The sequence below is a fragment of the Candoia aspera genome, chromosome 6, assembly GCF_035149785.1.
Source record: "Candoia aspera isolate rCanAsp1 chromosome 6, rCanAsp1.hap2, whole genome shotgun sequence".
NCBI classification, from domain to species: Eukaryota; Metazoa; Chordata; class Lepidosauria; order Squamata; family Boidae; genus Candoia; species Candoia aspera.
The window spans coordinates 99,396,686-99,407,430 of NC_086158.1; positions in this window are offsets into that span (position 1 = coordinate 99,396,686).

Here is a 10,745-nt window from a genome sequence, read left to right on the forward strand (position 1 = left end):
TAGCCACTGTAGCAAAATGTAACTATGGTTATGCATGTTAGGGAAAGCAACCAGGGGCAAAATTGCTGACCTTTACAAGGGTGAGGGGTCTTTAAAATGCCACAGAGGAATGGTGCCATTGATCTGGAAATTTGGGTAAGGATGTCTTTGTGCTGGTTTCCACATTTTACAACTGCACTTTCTTCATGGAAGATATGGGTGGAGACCCAGAAATTTCTGGGTTCAAATACACACAATGATACAAGGAATGTTAAAGATCAACATTCATTTGAAACCAGAACTTTGCTTGCTGGGATTAATGGGCAGCCAATTAGAAGAAAGCTGTGGAAGATTATTTTTATATATGATTACTGCTGAAAGACTATTATATGCACAAAAATGGAAAGACTCTGAAATGCCCACAATGGAGGAAGGGTTGGTGAAGATGATGGAACTAGCAGAGATGGCAAATTAACTTCTTTGTTTAGAGGAAGATCAATAACTACATTTATTAGTGGCTGGAAACCCCCTATGGACTTTTTGCTGAAAACAGAGAAAAATGAGCTTGTGATTTATGGGTTTGAAGATTAGAAAGGGTAAACTATGGAAAGAAGGAAATTATGATGCAACTTTAGAGAGGGAGGGCAAAATATAAATGTATTTCTAACCTCTGTCAAGAAGGTTGGAGGCCACCTCTTTATTGATTTTCTTTTTCTATTTTCTATTTTTACTTTTTATTATTTTTCTTTATTATCTTTGTAGTAGAGCCAGTTTGGTCTAGTGGTTAAGGCAACAGGCTAGAAACCAGGAGTCGGTGAGTTCTAGTCCCTCCTTAGGCTTGAAAGCCGGCTGGGTGACTTTGGGCCAGTTCCTCCCTCTCAGCCCAAGAGCCAATCAGGTGTGGTAAGAGAGTTCTAGTCCCGCCTTAGGCACGAAAGCCGGCTGGGTGACTTTGGGCCAGTTCCTCCCTCTCAGCCCAAGAGCCAATCAGGTGTGGTAAGAGAGTTCTAGTCCCTCCTGGGCTCCTAGTCCAGCTGCAGACAGAAATACCTGACTTTATATAAACGTTGTCTCTGTAAAGAACATAGCATCTCTGATTATCAAAACAGTGGTGTGTGTGCTTAAGTGAAACACCCGCTTCACATGCAACCCTACATCTGTTTTCCCAGGGAAAAAAAGTCCCCTTGAGTTAAACAGTGTTCATTTCTAGTTGGATACAGGTTGTCATTTCATTCTATAATTCCAGAGGCTGGTACACTCTGATCACAGAAGTTTGTGGACTTCTCATACAGCCTTATTCTTCTGTTGCGTACATACAACACGGAAGTAGCACCAGAAATAGCACCAAGTTTGAAGAGGAAGGGTTTCCATTTTTAAACTTCAGCACAACTTCAGCGTTTTGGAGATCCTTCATTTCAATAATTTTCAGTTCTACGCACTTGAAGTCTGCAGGAAACAATATTTAATTGGACTCTGCGAGAGAAAATGAAAGAAGAAATATGGTCACTAGAGGGCGGTACAATATTAGACAAAGAAAGAAAAACATTGTTGGATTTTTTTAAAAAACAATGCAATAGCCTAGTAGGGTTAAGAAATTCAAACTAAGGCTGTTAAGAGTAAAGACCTATGGGTGTCTTCTAGAAGTACTCCAACTAAATTCAGTGAGGCTCATTTCCAGTAATTAGGTACAGAACTGCAACTTAGATGCACATTGGAAATACAAAGAAAACTTTAAATATTATAAAACTTCTATTGTTGTTCAACCACCAACATGTAGAAATATTGTTGGACAGCTGATGTGATCCAGAGCTTTCAAAGGGTGAGGGGTGATCTCAGCCCCCTCTTTCATCAGAAGCTCACATTGTGGTCATGGCCAAGCCACGTCTTTCTTTACCCACTGGAAAAATTAGAATAAATGAGTGGCTGTGATAAGTCTATTTAAAAAATGTACTGCCAGTGATATACATTACTATGAATGGATTAATTCCCATAAAACATTTCTCTGTGTGTATGAGCTACTGAAGTTCTAATACTAGAAGCAGACTTCCTTTCCTAGAGTCCAAGGATAGCTGATTCAGGACTTCCTTCTGGAGCCTGCACAGAAGAAGGAGGAGACCTTCTGAGGATGGAGTGAGACCATTCCTGCAGTTACAAGTCTGATACCAGGATCTTCGTCCTCTCCACCTCCCAAGGGCCTCTTCCTACTGTTGGAAAATGTCAACATCTGGGGGTTTAGGAGCGGAAGGTGTAGTATTGTGGTGGTTCCCCTCCTTCCTCTGGGGTCAGTCCCAGTCTCTGTTGGTGCGGGGGGAGAGCCAATCCTGAACCCCAACGTTTGGAGTTCCACAGGACTGTACCCTCTCCTGGCTTCTATTGAACATCTACCTGAGGCTGCTGGGTTAGGCCATCTGAGTTCTTTTGCATTAATTCTGTTGTTGAGCAACCATATAAAATGATATAAATGTTAATAAAAAATAAAATGGAATACATGCTTTGCAAAGAGAAAACAACTGAAATTCAATGAGCAGGGCAATAACAAGAGAGGCCAGCACCCAAACCAGCATTAGGATCAGACTTCCCAAGTGAATTTGATTTATTAAGGCCATTGTTATTCATGCTTTTGGGATTCCCAAAGTTGCGGGGATATGAGAGCATCCATATGCCAACAGGGCCTCATTCTCTCTTCATGGCACGGACTCCAGAGCTGGTCTTCTGTCTGCTTGCATAATGCTTTTAATACCTTGAGAAGACCAGCTCAGCTGGCTTGCATGTCTGAAACTCCCACCTGAGCAAAGTATTCATGAAACGGGTGATGACAGAAGAGCTCAGCTGAAACATACTGAACATTCTTTTTCCAGAGCAATGGAGAAATAACTTCTTTCTTAAAAGCATCATTGCAACATCCTTTAGTTCCTCTGTCCTCCCCTTGCCATTCAGATCAGATCACAAAGGGTAGTTCCCCAAAACATGTGAATCAATATTGAAGGATCCTGTGAAGGGCCAAGGCCAAGTCTTAGAGGAAGGAAAAATGGTCCATCAGAGAGGTTCAGAATTCTGCTATCTTCCCTGGTTCTCTGCTTTTCTTCAGTTGGCCAGGATTCCGTACCTATTGAGCCTAGACCTTGTGGAAGGGAGGGAGGGAGGGAGGGAGGGAGGGAGGGAGGGAGGGAGGACATATATACATTTCTTTGAAGAACAGCCTCTTCAGAGTTCATGCATCTTATTAAACTATAGTTCCTTTCAAGTATGATCTGCTATACAGACTATATAAACATCTGTAAATGCAGCGCAGACGTATAAACCATAGTTTACAAACCAGCATGGATTGGTTTATGCACTGCGCTGATCATGGCTAAGTCCAGTGTGTGCAGACTCAGTTACCGAGGCATACGCTCCCTCAGGCTTCCCTGAGAAATCAGCTCTTGAGTCATTTCTTCCTGTAGTCCAAAACTCTGACAGCAGAAGCTTCACAGACTGTGCCTGGCTTGAAAAACTGCTTTATTGCTGACAAGACAGAAGCAGTACACACACGGGTCAGCCTACTGCAGAAAGCAGCGATCATGCCATATGTAGATGTCTGTGCCAGGATTTAAATCCTAAACCTTTAAGCCTAGTCTAAACTGATTTTGGACTAGTATATTCTTCAGTGTTTGCTGCCTCAATTCTTGTTACGCCTCTTACTGCTGTAAATATTATTGTTGTTCTTAAATTGAATTTGATTTTATAGTTTTATGTAGACTCTCTGATGATCCTTTACTGATACATGAATGATTTTTCTTTTAAAAATATGGAATAAAAGAACTCTAATCCAATGCATAATCTACATAAATTTAGCTGTTTCCATATGTTAAGTTTTCCAATTTTCAGGAGACAAATTGCTTTCTATATACAGTACAGCTGTTTTGCTTTGCCACCAAAAACAAAATTCATCTGAGTCTGTACATTTCTAAATTTTGTTTGATAAAATTAAATAATTCCCCCCACCACCACTCTGTAACCTCTATGTGTTTGCAGTTTCTTTTCCAACTAGAGTCCCTGTTTATGAAAAAATACACTTACAGCATAATCAGAAACCATATGTTTCTTCTCGAATTCCTGCTCGACAAATGACCTGAAAATTGCTGTTATAAGAACTTCTAAAATATATGGCGACGGAAGGGGAAATTTAAGTTCTTGTCTTGGGCCCAAACACTTTCCTATATCAACAAGAGATGGCATACTCTTGAAAGATTCCAGTCGAAACTGATACCAAGCAACCAGATTGTGTGGGAGGATGCAGCCCCGTAAATTTAATTACAGCAAATTTCAAGTGTAAATAAAGAATAGGGAGTGTGTGTGTGTGTGTGTGTGTGTGGAGAGAGAGAGAGAGAGAAGATTCCTGCCACATCCTTTTCACTTCATTTGTCAGTGATGCTGGACAAAGAACAAGGGTCAAGTTCTTACATAAGAAAATAAAAAAATTGTGGAATGGTTATCGGTTATGTTGACCTACAGCAGGTTTAATTATTAGAGAAAGAAAAAGTATTTGATGGACATCCTAAGGCTGGATGATATAGTCCGCTGCAACCTAGTGGACTACAGCATTCTAAATCGCTACCAGCCGGACTACTACTGGCTGTGAAACAGGAGATTTGAGGAGTCTGGAGACAGCTTGGTTAAAGGAAGTTGATATGAGCACCATTCACATATTCAAGACTGACACATACTGAGACACGTTTTTTTACCCACGGTTTATTGGGAAAAAAATCACAATTGGTGAAGTCTATACAACACCATCAATCTTGGTTTCCATATCACAAAGCTGGGTTTGCAGAACACATTTAAGCCGAGCTAAAATAGATTATGGCTTAGTAGGAATTAAATTCAATGGACCATGGTCTTCAGGAACAATTTAAGGCAGCTATGTTGCCAGTTCTGGGGTTAGTGGAGGCAAGGCTCCAGATGACCTCCAGATGGCAGCAAACAGATACAAGGAATTCTAACCCTTTGCTGCCATCTAGTGGTCATGTTGGGTTATGCAGCAATAATTAGTCCAGAGCTATTGATGTAAAGAGGATGGAGAGAGGGGACATCTGTCACCTAAGCAATGAGGAAAGCATCACTTAAGTCCAAACAATGAAGAAAGAACTTGAAAATGTCTCAAACACCTCCATAATTCAAATTAATGTAAAAGGGGGAGGGGTAAACCATAATCAGATTTGCAAGATTCTGTTACCATAGGCAATTTTAATAAAGGTAGTTTTAATCTTAATATAAAGTGATTTTTTTTTCTTTTCGTCTGATCTACAGTACATCTCGGGGCTAACAATCTATCACAACACTTTTTTCCCCCTAGATGTTGCTGGAATTGTGAACTTGATGCAGCCATGAACAAGTCTGGTCCCATAAACTCCATTAGATCTGCATCTATCATTCATCCATCCATCCATCATCTATCTATATATCTAACATTCATTTTTATTGGGAAAAAAAACTACAACAAACGGCATTTGTATTAGCAATTTTGCCTGAAAACAAGAATTTTGCAGGAAAACTGTAGGGAGTAGAATTGCTTGAACCAACTCTGATTAACCTAAAGTTTTTGCTCTCCTGTCACCTCTTTAGCAACTTGAAAGAGATTTGGAGCATGTCCCTGTGGGAACAAACAAGCAAGACTCTTCCATAAGGAGGCTACTAAATGGCAGTGCTGAATGAGCTGGTCAATCTGGCCAAAAGAGGCTTATCTAAAAAAGAGGATGCGCTTTGAAGGTTGTGTCTTAAATACACGAGCTACGCCTCCCCCCACAAAAAGGTGAAGAGAGAGTCTCCCTGCGACAGACTCAGCACCTGGTGACAACATGAACATGTCCATGATGTTTCCTGGCAACAGAATGGTGGGGGTCTTCCACTGCCTTCTCCTGAAATGCTTCCAGTTCCCATGATCCAGCATTACATCCAAATCCAGGCAGGGAGTTAATGCTTCCTTCCAGCCTCTGGGGAGAGAGCCAGTTGGTGAGAAGCCTGGAACCTGGAGCTAAATTGGGGCATGAAAGGACTGAGGAGCCCCAATCTTCTCCTATCCCACATTTGTCCCTCTGACCCTGATCAGGCTGCTTCACTTAGCCATTTTGTTAGGAGCCGGTGGGCAGTCCAACAACACAGAATGAGTTTGTGTTGGCCAAGAGCTCATCCAAAGAGGAGATGAGCCAGACAACCGAGGCCGGGCATGGGATGACGTTCCCAAACCCCAAACCAGGCATCACAGATTGTGCCTACATGCCCATATAAGATTTCTAGCTCAATCCCCTGCTCAGAACAAATGTAAAAGACATCCCCCAAAAGAGGGTCCAGTTGGGGTGCACCAAATGCCGTGCCGGAGACTGTTCCTTCTTGATAAGGACAGTTGGAGCACACAGAGAACCTGCTTCCTGGGCAGATAACAGAAACAAGGGGTTTTACAGACTATTAAACATAAACAATTCCTAAATGAAGGCAAGCAGATGACCAGTTTTGCTATCCCCCCCCAAACCTTTTGTCTAATGTAATTGGTATATTCTCTGAATTCTACACATCCTGAAATTTTATACACCCAGTACTAAAAATACACGTAGTAACAGAAATTACTTGTAGTACACAGCACTCCCTCCTCCTTAGTCAGGTGACTTGAACCATTCTACACCTCTTGTCACCCACAAGGACCTGGCTGACTGGGGTGGGAGTTGTAGTCCAAAGCATCTGGGAAGCACCGGCTTAGGAGAAGCCGCTGTTCTAATTTCCAAAATGCAGTGCTTGTTTTCTTAACGAGAAAACCACAGCGACCAAGTTAAACAGAGGGATGGAAAAGAGTTGATGCTCAGGATGTGTTCCTCCTGAAGCCTCAGTAAAGGCAAAAGTATTGCCCTTATCAGAGCAAACAGTGATATCTTGCAAGCTGCCCTGGAATTTCCAATATCAGGCTACCTGCAGACCAAGGGAAACATTTTCTCATAGCTCAGGAATGACATTAGCATAGCGCTGCTGCATTCAATAAGGAATGTAGCTTGTCGGAATTTGGCCTAATCATATGTAGGGAGGGAAGAGGGCAACTGCATGAAAAGAACTCAAGTTATCCTTTCAATCATTCATATTTTTAAACCATCATCCACTAGTCCACTAAGGAATCTTAGGCATTCATTTTTTTGAAAAAACTGGAAGTGAAGAGTAAGTAGCAATGTGTTGAGGAGGGGGGCACAGTTGGGTTTCCATATAAATTGGGGTATCAATATGAATGTTTCTTTGTTTCTTTGTTTATTCAATTTATATTGCTGCCTGCCTCAAACTAGTGACTCTAGCTGGGATTCCCAAAACTTCTATACTGATTTCTGCCTTTGTACTTGATAGAAATTGCAGTTCTGTGCTTAGGACTCTGATGGGTCCTGAAGAGAAAGAAGTATTTGCACTAAGATATCTAGTGGAGATTTACCCACTGACATTCTTCAAAAGCAAAATCTTTTCTCTGAGAAAGATGGTAAGTAGTTCCCATGTCCTCCCAAATTGGTAATTTCTGCTAGAACGATCTCCATGCAAGAAAAATGTTTTGTTTTGTATTTTGTAAGGGGACCCATATCAACCAGAGCTCCTCTTATACATCTGCCTCTTGATTTTCGTAAAATAAATCAGATATTGAAGTCATTAAAAAAAGATGTCATAAATTCTTTCAAAGCCATTATTTATTAAAATTTTATTGGATGGAATATTTCTTTTTATCTTGGATTCATGCATTGTGTGTGTCTGTGATGGAATTAATAATATCTACTAGATAGATTCCCCCCAAATACTTTTTTATCTACCGTTTTAATGGATATCATTTAAGAATTTGTTTAGCTTCCTTTCTCTTTCTTAAACTGTGAGTTGGATCTTGACTATGACAATCATGCTTTAGTCCCATTAAAATCCACAGGGGCAATTATTACCACTAAAGTTAGTCTTGTTTAATTTATGCAACAGTCAAGCAACCAGCATTGGGGTTCAAAGAATACATGTCCATCAGAATAAAATAACCTGTAGATGTCCTACAGTTTAAAACAAGAACTAAAAATTTATATAACCCTTTAGCAAAAATCAGGGAGCTTGAATAGGTAGGAATGTCTGGAGAGTATGATCAAAGAAGTTAAGATAATGGCTGTGAGAGAAATGGGCAGAGCTTCACTAGCATAATCTGTGACCCTGCAGACACCCCTGATGGAACACAAGGAGTCGTGAAAAGCTTTGCTGTGTGCTAGAAATGTCCAAACTTGGTCTGTTAGGAAATACGAAGCAGCGAATTTGGGCTTCCTGCCTGAAAAAGTCCTTAAAAGAGATGTAATTCATGTCCTACAAATATCTTTATGAAATGGGCAGAATATAAAAATATGGTTCACCATCTTCACTTCAGTGGTCCACAAGGACAGAGTTGTTGCTTGGATGGTATTGTCTGAAATCTGCTGAAATTTACTGTAGATGCAAGGGCATTAAACTGAGCTAGTATTCAAGCCCTACAATATTTCAGCACCACAAGACAGAAAAAGCAGGAAGCAGAAAGTTGTTGGTTGCCAACCCTGCATACAAATGACAGGAGGTTAAACTCCTATACTTTTGCAAATCTGAGGCCCAGAAAGTTGCCTGATTGTTCTTCTAATATTCTGAAAATATGAAAATATCTGTATGAAAGCAAAACTGGCTAAATTCTCCACTACTTTCAATGGGCCAAAGTTTAACTAATGAAGCCTGACTGTCATTGCTAATCCCAAATGTTGTTTGTGTTGCTTTGGCATCGTAAACTGGATGAAACCCAGGCATTCTTGCTTGTAAATTCTGGTTTATGGCTTAGTGTTATAGACTTACTGAATTGGAGGGTAGAATCCTGGCAAGCTGGTCGTTCCAACTTTCACTTGAACACATCCAGGGAAACAGAATCCTTTACGTTAATGAGTCATTGGTTCCAAAGTAAAAAATGCTGTTATAGTTTTGTTTCCAGCAACCAATTGTTGGAAAAACCCTTGTAACGGTAAGAGCATTTCTCAGTCTGCCTTTCTGTAGCTTAAATCCATTATTCTACGTCCTGCACTCTGGAACATGGAGAACTTCAGGAGAGCCAGCAATGAGCAGTGATGAAGGTGGTGCACTAGGAGCAGGAAGACCCAAGTTCTAGTCCATCTACTCTCTCTCAGTCCAACCTACCTCACAGAGTTGTGGCAGGGAAAATAGGAGGAAGAAGCATTGTGTGCTCTGTCTTAAACTCCTGAACAAAAGGTAAGATACAAGCTGAACAAACAAACAAGAAACAATGAAACAAACAGGGCCTGGCCTTCTTCTGCATGACATTGATTCAAGTGCTGAATGTGTGCTATCACTTTCCTCCAGGTTACCAAGCAACACACTGAAGCAGAAACCAAACAATGGGCAGAATTTGCACATCCTCCTAAGTTAAAATGTAGTAGGCTCCCTCATGGTTGAACAGGTCACACAGATGCAGCCTAAGCTTCATTTCTAGTGGAGGAGATGAGATGCACCACAAGCCAAGGACACAGCAGCCCGCTTGGGTTGTGACACAAGGTGTTGCCTCTGGGGCTCAGAGGTTTAGTCCCCAACCGGTTGTCTCAGCCTCTTTGCTGACTTGCATCGTCTGAGAGATACAGCGAGGGATGAAACATTAGTGAGGCAGTGAAAGCAGGAAGCCAGCTCCATAGAGGAGTGTTCTTTGAAGGCATCATTCCCTCACTTTCCAGCACACTCAAAGATTTAGCAGGAAATTACTTGACCTTACTTGGGGCAACGGACTTGTCGCTTCCCTGATCTGTCCTGGTTGCCAGAACCTTCAGTCCAGGAAATGGGTGACTACTCTTGGAAGCTAACCAGCTAGTCTACTGTGACTGGACTTCCCAGAAGATCAAGCATGAGCAAAATCCATTTCGACAGGTCACAGTAGATCAGCTGGGCTGATGGGACCAGAATGCCAGACCATACCGCTCATACACCAACAATCCCAGGTTTAATTTCTGGCTCCTCCACATAAATGTACCTCACATAGCAAGGATACAAAAGACTCCCGTTTGAGACCCTGGAGAATGGCTGTCTTTACAGTGGCTATCTTCTCCAAGCTGATCGTTGTTCAGCCCACAATGAGACCTTTCCCTATCTTTGTTTAAAGCAAAAATGCAGATGAGCACTGGACAGCACTGAATGTCTCTTATTATTCTTTGTTGCCACCTACTGGCTGTCTGGATTTCTGTGGCTGAGACAGGGTAGTGCTGTTCTTCCCAGCAGACAACAAAGTTGGAGTTGTGGAGTGGACATTTACTGACCAATGCAGACAGCTGTTGGGCAGCCACACTCAGATGGGGAGTTCAGAAGCGATGTAACCCTTTTTTACCGTAAGTTGAGAAAAACACCTCAATGCCACTTGAGTTACATTAAACATAATCATAGCTATTTTTTGTTTGAGCAGAAGCACCAGAACATCTTCTCGATTTTTCAGTTAATGATTAGAAGACCTTTCCCAACAGTCAACTCAATAAAGTTACTTATTGAATCTTTTGTGTTTGTTTTCTTTTTACAAAATGATGTCAGAGAAATTCAGTGATATGGTAATCTTTTCAAACAATTTTGTCTCTTTCCATCACTACATTGTGCCCATAAATAATCACATGGTATGACTCCCAATGCTTGTTATGCTCTCCCCTCCTCCATTTCCAAGTCGCTTCTTACAGCTTGCCCTTCTAAGGAGACAAGACTGAAGACTTACCAAAGTGACTCTGTGGTATATAATT